The sequence below is a fragment of the Salmo salar genome, chromosome ssa09 (assembly GCF_905237065.1).
Source record: "Salmo salar chromosome ssa09, Ssal_v3.1, whole genome shotgun sequence".
Taxonomy (NCBI): domain Eukaryota; kingdom Metazoa; phylum Chordata; class Actinopteri; order Salmoniformes; family Salmonidae; genus Salmo; species Salmo salar.
This window is the reverse complement of record NC_059450.1, coordinates 102,792,062-102,807,334: the sequence shown is the minus strand read 5'-3', so window position 1 is coordinate 102,807,334 and position 15,273 is coordinate 102,792,062. Positions and strand designations below refer to the sequence as shown.

Here is a 15,273-nt window from a genome sequence, read left to right as displayed (position 1 = left end):
ACAGTTCTTGACACACTCAAACCGGTGCGCACCTACTACCATACCTCGTTCAAAGGCACTTAAATATTTTAGCATCAAATCAAATCTAAGTTTATTTGTCACGTGCACCGAATACAACAGGTGTAGATCTTACAGTGAAATGCTTACTTACAGGCTCTAACCAATAGTGCAAAAAAGGTATTAGGTGAACAATAGGTAAGTAAAGAAATAAAACAACAGTAAAAAACAGGCTATATACAGAAGCAAGGCTATAAAAGTAGCGAGGCTACATACAGACACCGGTTAGTCAGGCTGATTAAGGTAGAATGTACATGTAGATATGATTAAAGTGACTATGCATATATGATGAACAGAGAGTAGCAGTAGCATAAAAGAGGGGTTGGCGGGTGGTGGGTGGGACACAATGCAGATAGCCGGTTAGCCAATGTGCGGGAGCACTGGTGGGTCGGTCCAATTGAGGTAGTATGTACATGAATGTATAGTTAAAGTGACTATGCATATATGATAAACATTGAGTAGCAGCAGCGTAAAAAGAGGGGTTGGGGGGGTACACAATGCAAATAGTCCGGGTAGCCATTTGATTACCTGTTCCGGAGTCTTATGGCTTGGGGATAAAAACTGTTGAGAAGCCTTTTTGTCCTAGACTTGGCACTCCGCTACCACTTGCCATGTGGTAGTAGAGAGAACAGTCTATGACTGGGGTGGCTGGGGTCTTTGACAATTTTTAGGGCCTTCCTCTGACACCGCCTGGTATAGAGGTCCTGGATGGCAGGCAGCTTGGCCCCAGTGATGTACTGGGCCGTACGCACTACCCTCTGTAGTGCCTTGCGGTCAGAGGCCGAGCAATTGCCGTACCAGACAGTGATGCAACCAGTCAGGATGCTTTCGATGTTGCAGCTGTAGAACCTTTTGAGGATCTCAGGACCCATGCCAAATCTTTTTAGTTTCCTGAGGGGGAATAGGCTTTGTTGTGCCCTCTTCACAACTGTCTTGTTCATTCATTCACCCTCTGAATGACACAAATACCCAATCCATGTCTAAATAAAATCTTTCTTTAACCTGTCTCCTCCCCGTCATGTACACTGATTGAAGTGGATTTAACAGGTGATATCAATAAGGGATCATAGCTTTCCCCTGGATTCACCTGGTCAGTCTATGTCATGGAAAAACATGTTCCTAATGTTTTGTACTCAGTGTATTTTCCTGAAATAACAGTATTTTCCTTGGCTGCTCTTTGTGGATTGACTGGTTGTGTGATGAGGGTGTGGGATGGGATGTGTGGTGTAAAGAGGCAGGCCTGTGATTGGTGGAGGATTGTGAGGAGGCACAGTAGCTTCCTTCTTTCATTTCACACACAGTTTGAGAGTAATAGGAAAAAACACCACAGAGAAGAATGAGATACAGCAGGAGAGAAAGACAGAAAATGGAGAGAGGAAAGGAAGAAGGGGGTGTGACAAACTTCTATGAAGAAGGAGAGAGGGGTAGAGCGTTACACAGGTAGATATAGCAACAAAACAAGAGGGAGAGGGAGCATTTTGGGGACCCCACAGAGACACTGAGCAAAAAGGCAATTTACAGTAGACTGGAATATTCTGGTCCTTTTTCTCCTCAGTCTTTGGGGCCTCCATGACACTAATCTCCGCTAACAGAGATAGAGATGATGATAGTTCCTGGGGAAATCTTTACAGCACATACATTGGTTAGTCTTCTTTTCATCTGCCTCCTGACATGGTTTAATTTTATGATCTCTTTCATTATGTGTCTGTTATATGTCGATGTTTATCGATCCATAAATATGTTCATTATGCTTCAGCTCAGGTTGAACAGACAAATTGAGGATGGAGGGGTTTTCTCATGACACTATCTAGTCCTGATCATAAGTGAGAGATGTTTTATACAGTCACATTTCCATCAGTATAATAAAGCAGTAAATGTTCAGTACGCTGTCCACGGTCCTGAAATGTACATTAGACCTACTCTTTCTCATCTCTCCCTCTCTCCCTCTCTCACACACACACAGGCACATGTCGGCACAACCTTACTCCCTCTGAACCCAATCACCACCATACTGCCTCTAACACCAACCATGGGAGGAAAAAGAGTACAGTAGCAGAGAAATCTGGTAATCTACAGTACAAGTAAAAAATGTTGGTTTCATAGGGATCTCAGTGTCTGGTGAGTGAAAATACAGACATTACAGCTGAAACATGGCAACTTGTTAGAGAGGCTGTCTCCCCTCCTGGAAAGTTACAGCACCAAGCAGACCATCAGTACACGGCTACTAATTTCATTTTAGAGGTACAGGACACCTGATGAATTCCAGGGCTCTGGTTTTACCAGTCTGAATTGTTATTTATTTTCTTTACAGGTTTATTTTGATAGGGGAGTCATGATGAGCCCAAGGTCTATTTTACAGATGAGCCCTGTAAATACAAAAATATACACATCAATACAATATGAAAAGCAAAATAGAAAACAAACACATCCTTCATTAAAAAAGGATCTCAATCAGCTGTCTGAAATGCAGAGGCACCAATTCATCCAACTTTAGAGAGTTTTGGAGATTATTCCACAAGTAACTAAAAGCTGATTTACGTAACTCTGTAGAGACAAAATGCATTTCTAGAGCTAGCCATTCATGAGACTGGGTATGGTAACTCGTATGTCTAAAGGTTATGAATGATGTTAGGTACAGCAAGAGTTTTTTTAAGGGACAGTTCTGAATTTACTGGAGGGGGTGGGACATTACAAAAAAGGAATCACCCTCCCAACGTTACAAAGTTTTCCACATGACCCTCCCCTTGTACTGTACAAAACATGTGCACACCCTCCCCCTCATAAAAGTAACTCTAAAAAAAGTATTACCACCACAAATAACAACTATAGCAACCCTGTATTTATAAATGTGGATATCGACTTGACCACTTCCGCATGGTTTTGGGTCATAGCCGATGCCACGCAGGGCTACGGGCCAGAAGTGTGAGGGTTTGGCGACCACCATGGATGAGCTCACTCTCCCTGCCTGTCTCATTACACTGGGATCAGAGGGTTCGGCGACCACCACAGACGAGCTCACTCTCCCTGCCTGTCTCATTACACTTGGATCAGAGCAGTCGGCGACCACCATGGACGAGCTCACTCGCCCTGCCTGTCTCATTACACTGGCATCAGAGCCGGCTGCAGACAATGATCAACTAGAGGGAAAACTGACTTTCCACATTTTGATGCCATATTCATAATTATATAAAATATATGCAACAACTTTCCACCAACAGGTTTCTATGCCAACTGCATACTGATTACCGACTTCGAGCACTTCATCATGGTTTGTGTGTTCAACGCCACAATCAAATAGAGTATATTAATCTCGAAATTACTGAAAATTCATCCCTCTCTACTCAATATCGAAGGCTTGTCTTGACAATCTCGAAATGTCATTAAACGTTTTGGTGTTTTGTAACAGATTTCTCTTTCCATTCATCGAATGGCCGGTGTGCAGTTTGTATGCTGGAATTATATTCGAGTGGAGTGGATGAACGTGCGCACGTAGACTACAGGAGACTTTTGAAGCAGCCTAATCAGTTAAAACTGTATAAAACTGTGACTGGTTGTGTTTATGCCATACATAAAAAGTAATACATTTAAACATTTAAATGACAAATATTTAGGCTATATAGAAGAGTTAGGTTCTAGGTTGAGGAATAGCCGCTCGGATTGGAGGCAGAATGGCGTTAAGCTTTCCTGAATAGCTGGAACTGCTGGGAGCATAGGCCTATGTGGCTACTTGGGAGAATGATGAACAGCAACAGACAGCGCATCAGTATCAGAAGTAAAAATACAACCAGACTGTCCTGTACTATGCCTTTCTAGAATTTATAATCTGTCGAGAGTAGATCCACAACTGATCCAAATGGAATGAAACATTCAAATAACAGGACTTTTGCAGCATGATTCAAATTACATTTTTAGATTTGTATTCAATTGCACTCACTTGAAAATAATAATGCAAATATGTATTGCATTGTGGTGTTGTAAACTAATCTAGGAAGGATCATTTTATTGTCCCTATGGCCATTAACATGTAATTTAATGGATAATTGTTTTGGAGAAGTTAATATCATTTATAGACAGTACCAGTCAGAAATTTGGACACACCTACTCAATCAACGGTTTTTCTTTATTTTTACTATTTTCTACATTGTAGAATAATAGTGAAGACATCAAAACTATGAAATAAAACATATGGAATCATGTAGTAACCAATAAAGCGTTAAACAAATCTAAATATATTTTAGATTTGAGATTCTTCCATGTAGGCACCCTTTGCCTTTATGACAGCTTTGCACACGCTTGGCGTTCTCTCAACCAGCTTCATGAGGTAGTCATCTGGAATGCATTTCAATTAACAGGTGTGCCATGTTAAAAGTGAATTTGTGGAATTTCTTTCCTTCTTAATGTGTTTGAGACAATCAGTTGTGTTGTGACAAGGTAGGGGGGTATACAGAAGATAGCCCTATTTGGTAAAAGACCAAGTCCATATTATGGCAAGAACAGCTCAAATAAGCAAAGAGAAATGACAGTCCATCATTACTTTAAGACATGAAGGTCAGTCAATCTGGAACATTTCAGGAACTTTGAAAGTTTCTTCAAGTGCAGCTGCAAAAACCATCAAGCACTATGATGAAACTGGCTCTCATGAGGTCCAACACAGGAAAGGAAGACCCAGAGTTACCTCTGCTGCAGAGGATAAGTTCATTACCAGCCTCAAAAAATGCAACCCAAATAAATGCTTCACAGAGTTCAATTAACAGACACATCTCAACATCAACTGTTCAGAGGAGACTGTGTGAATCAGGCTTTCATGGTTGAATTTCTGCAAAATAATCACTACTAAAGGACACCAGTAAGAAGAAGAGACTTCCTTGGGCCAAGAAACATGAGCAATGGACATTAGACCAGTGGAAATCTGTCCTTTTGGATTTGAGTTTTTTGGTTCCAACCACCGTGTCTTTGTGAGATACAGAGTAGGTGAACGTATGATCTCAGCATGTGTGGTTCACACCGTGAAGCATGGAGGAGGAGGTGTGATGGTATGGTGGTGCTTTGCTGATGACACTGTCAGTGATTTACTTCAAATTCAAGGCACACTTAACCAGCATGGCTACCACAACATTCTGCAGTGATATGCCATCCCATCTGGTTTGGGCGTAGTGGGACTATCATTTGTTTCTCAACAGGACAATGATCCAACACCCATCCAGGCTGTGTAAGGGCTATTTGACCAAGAAGGAGAATGATGGAGTGCTGCATCAGATCACCTGGCCTCCACAATCAACTGACCTCAACCCAATTGATACGGTTTCAAATCAAATCACGTGCGCTGAATACAACAGGTGTAGACCTTACAGTGAAATGCTTACTTACAGGATCTAACCAATAGCGCAAAAAAAGGTATTAGGTGAACAATAGGTAGGTAAAGAAATAAAATAACAGTAAAAAAACAGGCTGTATACAGTAGAGAGGCCCGTGTGGCTCAGTTGGTAGAGCATGGTGTTTGCAATGCCAGGGTTGTGAGTTTGATTCCCACGGGGGACCAGTTTGGGGGAAAAAATGTATGAAATGTATGCATTCACTACTGTAAGGTGCTCTGGATAAGAGTGTCTGCTAAATGACAAAAATGTTATAAAAGTAGCGAGGCTACATACAGACACTGGTTAGTCAGGCTGATTGAGGTAGTATGTACATGTAGATATGGTTAAAGTGACTATGCATATATGATAAACAGAGAGTAGCAGCAGTGTAAAAGAGGGGTTGGCGGGTGGTGGGTGGAACACAATGCAGATAGCCCGGTTAGCCAATGTGCGGGAACACTGGTTGGTCGGCCCAATTGAGGTAGCATGTATGCACTACCCTCTGTAGTGCCTTGCGGTCAGAGGCCAAGCAATTGCCGTACCAGGCAGTGATGCAACCAGTCAGGATGCTCTCGATGTTGCTGTAGAACCTTTTCAGGACCCAGGCCAAATCTTTTTAGTTTCCTGAGGGCGAATAGGCTTTGTCGTGTCCTCTTCACAACTGTCTTGGTGTGTTTGGGATGAGTGGGACCGCAGAGTGAAAGAAAAGTACTCAGCATATGTGGGAACTCCTTCAAGACTGTTGGAAAAGCATTTCAGGTGAAGCTGGTAGAGAGAATTCTAAGAGTATGCAATGATGTATCAAGGCAAAGGGTGGCTACTTTGAAAAATCTAAAATCTAAAATCTATTTTGATTTAATTAACACTTTTTTGGTCACTACAGGATTCCATATGTGTTATTTCATAGTTTTGATGTCTTCACTATTATTCTACAGTGTAAAAAAAAAAAAAGAAAGAAAAAGCCTTGAATGAGTAGGTGTGTCCAAGCTTTTGACTGTCGGAAGTTTACATACACCTTGGCCAAACACATTTAAACTCAGTTTTTCACAATTCCTGACATTAAATCCTAGTAAAAGTTTATTTTCAGAATGTGAAATGTCAGAATAATAGTAGAGAAAATTATTTATTTCAGCTTTTATTTCTTTCATCACATTCCCAGTGGGTCAGAATATTACATACACGCAATTAGTATTTGGTAGCAGTGGCTTCTTCCTTGCGGCCTTTCAGGTTATGTCGATATAGGACTAATTTTACAGTGGATATAGATACTTTTGTACCTGTTTCCTCCAGCATCTTCACAAGGTCCTTTGCTGTTGCTCTGGGATTGATTTGCACTTTTCGCACCATAGTACGTTCATCTCTAGGAGACAGAACGCGTTTCCTTCCTCAGCGGTATGACGGCTGCATGGTCCCATGGTGTTTATACTTGCGTACTATTGTTTGTACAGATGAACGTGGTACCTTCAGGCGTTTGGAAATTGCTCCCAAGGATGAACCAGACTTGTGGAGGTCCACATTTTTTTCTAGGGTCTTGGCTGATTTCTTTAGATTTTCCAATGATGTCAAGTAAAGAGGCACTGAGTTTGAAGGTAGGCCTTGAAATACATCCACAGGTACACCTCCAATTGACTCAAATGATGTCAATTAGCCTATCAGAAGATTAGTGTATGTAAACTTCTAACCCACTGGAATTGTGATACAGTGAATTATAAGTGAAGTAATCTGTCTGTAAACAATTGTTGGAAAAATGACTTGTGTCATGCACGAAGTAGATGTCCTACCCGACTTGCCAAAACTATAGTTTGTTATCAAGACGTGTGGAGTGGTTGAAAAACGAGTTTTAATGACTCCAACCTAAATGTATGTAAACTTCCGACTTCAACTGTATATAGCGACATCACCAATAGATTTTAGCCTTTTGGTATTGTAGCGAACGGCGTGAAAGACAAACATCCTATGCATTGTGCCAATAGGGCTAACCCACTTGCTGGGAATTGTAACGTGGCTCATATAGCAAGGTTTGCTACACTGTCCCCTTTGTACTTGAAGACACGTCCCTGTGCTTCAACTACTCAGCCCGCTAGCACGTCCGAGTCATGCATTCTGATTACTGTACAACGCCTCTCCCCTATTTGACCTAGATAGTTTGTGTGTATGTATTGAAATGTATGCTACGTGCGCCTTTTGTAAAAAAAAAGTATATATTTATTTATGTAGTTCTGTCCTTGAGATGTTGTTTATTAATGTTCTGTGTTATGTAATGTTCCATGTTTTGTATGGACCCCAAAAGAGTAGCTGCTGCTTTTACAACAGCTAATGGGGATCCTAATAAAATACCAATACCAATTCCACTTCTGACACCAATTTAGCAAATGGCAAGACAAGGAAGTGAAACTGGGTAACTGGCGTGAAAGGAAAACACCCTTTGCATCTTGCCATTAAGGTAAACCGACTTGGTAGGAAAAGCATTATTACATTTTAGTCATTTAGCAGACGCTCTTATCCAGAGCGACTTACGGGAGCAATTAGTGTTAAGTGCCTTGCTCAAGGGCACATCAACAGATATTTCCCCTAGTCGGCATGGAGATTCAAACCATTGACCTTTCAGTTACTGGCTTCTAGGCTTTCTGCCGCTCTCATCATGGCTCATATTGCGAGAAATGTGACAGTATAATGGTTTTGGAATGACAGTCACACAGACCAGTGTTTGGGTCCCAGTCAGGGAATCAAACCCTAATCCACTATATACAGTTGAAGTCGGTAGTTTACATACATTTACGTTGGAGTCATTACAAAAGTATCTATATCCACAGTAAAACAGTTCCTATATCGACATAACCTGAAAGGCCACTCAGCAAGGAAGAAGCCACTGCTCAAAAACCACCATAAAAAAGCCAGACTATAGTTTCCAACTGCACATGGGTACAAAGATCGTACTTTTTGGAGAAATGTCCTCTGGTCTGATGAAACAAAAGTAGAACTATTTGGCCATAATGACCATCATTATGTTTGGAGGAAAAAGGGGGATGCTTGCAAGCCGAAGAACACCATCCCAACCGTGAAGCACGGGCTGGCAGCATCATGTTGTGGGGGTGCTTTGCTGCAGGAGGTGCACTTCACAAAATAGATGGCATCATGAAGAGGACAATTATGTGGATATATTGAAGCAACATCTCAAGACATCAGTCAGGAAGTTAAAGCTTGGTCACAAATTGGTCTTCCAAATGGACAATGACCCCAAGCATACTTCCAAAGTTGTGGCAAAATGGCTTAAGGACAACAAAGTCAAGGTATTGGAGTGGCCATCACAAAGCCCTGACCTCAATTCTATAGAACATTTGTGGGCAGAACTGAAAAAGTGTGTGTGAGCAAGAAGGCCTACAAACCTGACTCAGTTACACCAGCTCTGTCAGGAGGAATGGGCCAAAATTCACCCAACTTATTGTGGGAAGCTTGTGGAAGGCTACCCGAAACGTTTGACCCAAGTTAAACAATTTAAAGGCAATGTTACCAAATACTAATGTATGTAAACTTCTGACCCACTGGGAATGTGATGAAAGAATAAAAGCTGAAATAAATCATTATTTCTACTATTATTCTGACATTTCACATTCTTAAAATAAAGTGGTGATCCTAACTGACCTAAGACAGGGAATGTTTAGTAGGATTAAATGTCAGTAATTGGGAATAACTGAGTTTAAATGTATTTGGCTAAGGTGTATGTAAACTTCCCACTTCAACTGTCGGTGTCAGGTGTTGGAGAGCGCCATTGAAAGCATGTCCCAGCTGAGTTTCAGTCACAGTACATTCGTGTTAGTTTTTCTGTCAGGTTTCTGTACTACTCATGTGATGGCAGAGTAGTACAGAAATGCCAAAACAAATGTGCACCCGATTGATACAAATCATCATGATAGCGTTCTGACTGGTAGGCCTATTTTGCAGTCAACATTTAATTTTGAAGGTTTTTGGGGAAAACCGTTGAAAATGACTGTTTCAGCACAGATTTTATAGAGCCGGTAGCTACATATCTTACCTTTAGAAGTGTTAACTTCAGGCTACTAGCATCTATTGAGTTGCAGTGTCCAATACATTAAATGTCCAAATCAACTTAAAGTATATACAAAATGAGTTTTGAAACGACACAATTCTAAAGGAAGGCTACAGCTACACTCTTTCCTTTTTACTGTTTGTGATTCATACATTATTATTGCGATGTACATGATTCGATTCACCGCGATTTAACCGAACACCAACTACTACAATAGCAAAGCACATCATTCAGTTCATTAAATATAATAGTTTCATATGAATTAAATGAATCACAATTTTTTTTAAATGTCTTTTTACTATTTTGAGAAATCTGAAGAGGGGCACCCGTTATATAGTAAATACACTTTTTATGGCCTAAAGAAGATCAATAGGGGAGCTTTTTCAGCTGCGTGTCTCGTGTCTTGACTCTTTCATGCACAATGACGCACCTAGCCTCTCCGCTGCTTATCAGCTATTCCTCTATGTTCTTGTGGAGTTCTATAGAAAATTGATGCAGATTTGAATTATTTAATGTGTGGTATGATTGCTAGTTAACCTATTGCAGATATGGACAAATGATCCACCTACCACTATTGTCATTACGGATAGAGGGCAGGATAGAGTTGACTGTATCCCAAAACACCTTGATAGGGGAGGCGTACGCAAGAAGATGAGGAAATTTGGCTATATGGAAGAAATTATTTCATAAAACCTGCAAAATAGGGAATGTAAACCACTGAAAAAATGCACTACCCTCCACTGAGACCAATAACAAAACACACAACCCTCCTCAAAGCAACAAAAAAAAGATAGACAACCCTCCCGACCAGCCACCCCACACCAGTAAATTTCAAACTGTCCCTAAAAGAGCTTTAGAAACAAAAAGAAAGCAATGCATCGATCTATGAGACTTCAAAGAGGGCCAACATACTTTCTGATACAGAATGCAGTGATGTGGACTGAACCTGTCGCCCGTAATAAAGCGTAGTGCGCTGTGATAAATGTCACCGCTGATTATGTTAGAGGCTTATGGACACAATGTGACCTTTCTGTGTCTTTATATACTCTGAGAGGCAGGGTCATGTGATACATGCACACGTATTACTACATTACTGTGTAGTGTGTATACACATTGCTGTGTGTTTGCTTTCAGGTAGGCTGTTATAAACAATAATATCCTCTTGGAGAACAATGGAAAACCTAATAGCTTTACAAAGTCTAAGAGAAATATGCTTCAGGTCTAAACATTTCCTTACCCATTCGACTGTAACTTAAGAGTAATTGGCAGCGCCCAAACTGAATCACTTATGTTGCTCAACACGAAATGTAACTATGAAAACACAGTAAACACAACAAATATATATCTTCTTTAGACATCTCCCTGTACAACCTGAATTTCAAGGAAGAGAGGGAAAAAGCAATCTAATAACAGTCCAGTACTTGAATATAATTTGTAAAGAGGTCCACAAGGAAGGAGGCAAAATTTGTTTATGTTCATGTTTCCTCTCCTCGAGCACAAGAAAGCCTCACCACCATGAATTCTTGACATCTCCGTCCGTAAGGCTTCCCCAACTCCCTCGCTACTTTCAGGTTGATGTTTACCAGCTGAAAAGTCAAAATTGGCTATATCGTAGAAATTCATGAAAAGATCTTTATTTAAGGCTAGGGTTAGTCATTAGGGTTTGCTGTGTGGTTGAGGTTAGAGTTAAAGCTGCAATATGTAACTTTTTGGGTGACCTGATCTAATTCACATCGAAATATGAGTTATAGATCTGTCATTTTCATTGAAAGGAAGTCTAAGAAGCAGTGGATCTGTTCTATGTGCTATTTCTATGCTTCCTGTTTTTAAAGTTTTTTGTGTTTTCTACTTTCGGTTTTGCACACCAGCTTCAAACAGCTGAAAATACAATATTTTTGGTTATTGAAAATATATTTCACAGTGGTTTTGTTTATACATAAACTGAAATTAGGCAAACTATTATAATTTTAGCAACCAGGAAATGGTGGAGGGATTTATGCATATTGTGCCTTTAAGGGTTGGGTTTAACATCAGATTTCATGACTTTGTGGCTGTGCCAGCTAGTGACCACTGCAGAGGTGCCTCCAGTACACAAGTCATCCCAATAAATGCCAGCCTGCTCCCTACTTCCTTATCTCTAAACTGACACATGTCACCGCTGAGGAAGGTTCTCATACAGATTTCTATAATTAATGTTTGATAGAAAAAGGACAAATAAACTCTCCTTAATTAACATTGCAAAGTGTTGCCTTTGTTTTTAGCCACTAACTGGGGACTGACTAATACTAATACGTATTCATGAGATGAATGTAAGTTATGTAAATGCCACCAGGGGGTAGACCATAGGGACAGAGAGTATGCAAAGGAGCAGTGAATGTGGCTGTCAATCATCACAGCACTAGGCTGACCAGTAATCCCACACCACTGCAGGGGAGAGGGCTGGTAATATGAGACACATAAGGGACAGTTCGAAATTTGGTCATACTCTAGGTGTCATAAAAAAATGCACCCCCCCTCTTCAACGTTTCAAATATTTCCACATGACCCTCCCCTTGCACTGTAACATAAATTGCACAACCTCCCCCTCAAACATAATGATTACCAACACAAATAACAATAACTGTAGTAAACTTTATGTTTATAAACAGGATACTGAGTATGCGCGCAGAAAAGTGTAGTGCATAAAGGAAGTACCAAAGCACCTTAATAGAGGAGGTGCATGCAAGCAGATTATGATATTTGGCTATATGGAAGACATAATATAGTAAAACCTGTAAAATGGGGAAAAGCCATGTGCCCAATAAAAAAAATCACACAACCCTCCCCAAAGCAAAACAAATTAGTTAGACAACCTTCCCCACTGTATAAATTGAAACGGAGTCCAATGGGAGCCAAGTGCACTAAAGTTTAGCTCAGAAGTTCAGTTGCTCAGTAGTGAAATTGTTATTATTAATGAGTTGTCTCTTTGGGAGGGGGTTGTTCGGGGCTCTAACAACATTATTGTTATTCATGAACATTGTTGAACTGAGTCTGCTGAGTAAGCAGCACACCATGACAGTTGCTTTAGCCCATAATACATCATTAGGGCCCATTTTCCCAGACCACATGGCCTGACCAGGAAAACTCCTGGCCCTACCCATAATCCATCAAACCTGCTACACAGTGTGTTGAATCGTAATCAACAAGAACCAGATGCCACTGACCTCTGACCGAGGGTGTTCTCCTTGCGGTGACAGTGAAGGGTGATGACCCTGTGTCCCTCGCTCCTCACGTCCTGACTCACTGTCCACAGGACTGGGTTACTGGCCCTCGCCCCCAGGAACGCCACGCCATCCTTCGACTTCACTCTGGAGGAGAGAGAGGTAAGATGTCAGACAACAACATTAAATGGGACTGATTACTATGTCTGCATCCTAAATGGTCCTGGTCAAAAGTAGTGCACTATATAGGAAAAAGGGTGCCATGGCTTTAATGTGATGTCACTGGTCTAGCATACTTGGCTATGTGTATGCACTGTATTGTACATACAGTAGATTGATCCAGGTCCATTCTGATCCAGATCCAGATTCCATACTATGTATATTGAACAGAAGTTTCCACAGTCTTCCATACAGAAAGTTCGCAGTTCACCATGGGAGAGTTGGCTCTGAAAAAAACCAAGCCTCACAGCCTGCTGTTTTCTTGTCTAGGATGAAATTCATGTGATTTGCAGCATACAAATTATGGCATAAAGACAACAGATGGCATGCCGGCTGTTTAAAACAATAAGGATGTTGGATTGACTTTGAATTAACCTTCGAAGAACACATTGTGGAACTATAATTAGAGGTTCACAACAAGCCAGGAACACTACTTACATCCAAGACAGGTTATAAAACCTACAACGGGAAGTTAATAACCTGTGTCCATGCTGACTCACTCTACAGCTGGAAACAGGTGATGCAGTCTTCTATTTTATTTCATCCACACCTGTGGTTTAAAAGAGTATTCAGACAAGAGCTGTACACTCTCATTTGATCTATGCCATTACCCATGGATACAGCTAGCTGGAGAGAAGCCAGTCACTCTCTAACCTGCTCCTGTTCTCCATTCTAACACATGCTAAACTCCATTCTCTGCCTTGTCATAGGATATTGCACTGATGTGCCTAAGTGGCTGTCCCTACCTTTTCCATCATGAAAAATTGCACTGCTTCAAGCCTTCAAGCCTTAAAGAAAACATTTAAAAATAGGAAGGATAGAAAGTCAGGCAACAAAAAAAAGAACAGTGAAATATCACTGTTGACTGGGAAGAAACATGGTAGAATGGTAGAATTTTTCTCCCCAAAAATATATATATTTTTTGAAGATTGTCCTCGTTGCACTACTGAAAATGGTGAAGGACTTCTAACGCGCTGAGAAAGTTGTGACATTACGGGCAGATGACGATGTGACAAACTGTGCTCGGACCAAAGGGAGAGCGGTGGCACACATCTCCCGACTCAGCCCGGCTTCTCCTTTGATCTTATCAGGGAGCTGCAGCTAGCAGTAATAACTGGCCTGTGTTCAGCGTGGAGCTCCTGACGAGCCCAGATAAAGGCCAGCTAGAGCCAACGCTGCTGCCTATGTGGCTGAGGAGGTGACTGATGGCTCCCAGCTCTCTACATCCAAAATGGCACCCTATTCCATACATCCCTAAAACTCAACTCTGGACCTCGAAGCTAACTCCACTGAGCTTTTTCATTGTTTTGCTCTAGTCAGGAACTGATTTAGACCTGGGTGGGTGCAATTCATTATCAGGTACAACTGAAAACCAGCAGACTCCGGACTTCGTAACGTAAGAGTTGAATACTCCCTGCCCTACATAGACCACTACTTCTGGTCAAAAGTATTGCACTAAATATGGAATAGGGTGCTATTTAAGAAGCATCCTGTGTGGAGCTTCATACTGTAATGACGCCATCCTGAATACAGGTGGTTTAACAATAATTCGTTTACATACAAATCTACAGCCCATCTACAGTAGTATACACCTCCATAGTGTTCAGAGATTGAACATCAAACGTAAGATCTCTCTCTCTCTGATACAGTAAGTCAGACCTCCAGAGCAGTTCATGCTCAGTAACATATGCTGTCCATGTCTTGAAATGGACAAGCATTGCACTTCTACTGCTGTTTTTCTTTTTTCTCCTCTGTCCCTTTCTCTCCCGCTTTATCTCTCTCCCTCACCCTCTCTCCCCCTCTTTTCCTTCCTCTGCCCCCACCGCTTTATCTGTCTCCCTCACCAGCTCTCCTTCTTTTCCTTCCTCTGCACCCCCCCCCCCCCCCTCCACCTCCTCTCTCTCTCATCCATCCATTCGACATGCAAACTCCAGCAGCACGACCTGCAGAAAACAAGTATCAGGGGTAAATTAAGAAATGTCATGTTTCAAATGAGATTGGTTTGGCTAATATGATTTCTGGGGAGTGGGTGAGAGGAGACACAATAAAGAGTAGGCCCACTTTCTCATGCATCAGCACATGAAGCAGACTTCCACAGCAACCTGTGCATTAGTTAGATGAGTATTTACAGATGTGATGAGGGTGTCAGCAGAGACTGGGAGAGAGGCTGATCTCTCTCTCTCTGATGGTTGTTCACAACAGACACACCAGGACCGTCAGTGGCCAAACAGCACGTCAACGCGGCCGCTCTAAGCCTAATGAAATTCCACCACTTTTCAATTTCATTATCTCCAGCACAATACCAGTGTCTACATATGTGAAAACGGCGCATTTAAAAAAAATATTAAGTGAAAAATGTATACCGGATGACATCATCAAACTTTACAACATTTTA

General features: G+C 41.3%; 1 protein-coding gene across 1 annotated transcript in view; it reads right to left on the bottom strand.

The window, feature by feature from the left end:
- Positions 1-12,807, bottom strand: part of LOC106566130 (transmembrane protein 132D-like) — a 97,788-nt gene extending 84,981 nt beyond the window's left edge. The window contains exon 1 of the mRNA XM_045724279.1: positions 12,663-12,807. The gene's annotated coding sequence lies outside the window, so the exon portion shown is untranslated. The remainder of the gene's footprint in view (positions 1-12,662) is intronic.
- Positions 12,808-15,273: the final 2,466 nt, after the last annotated feature.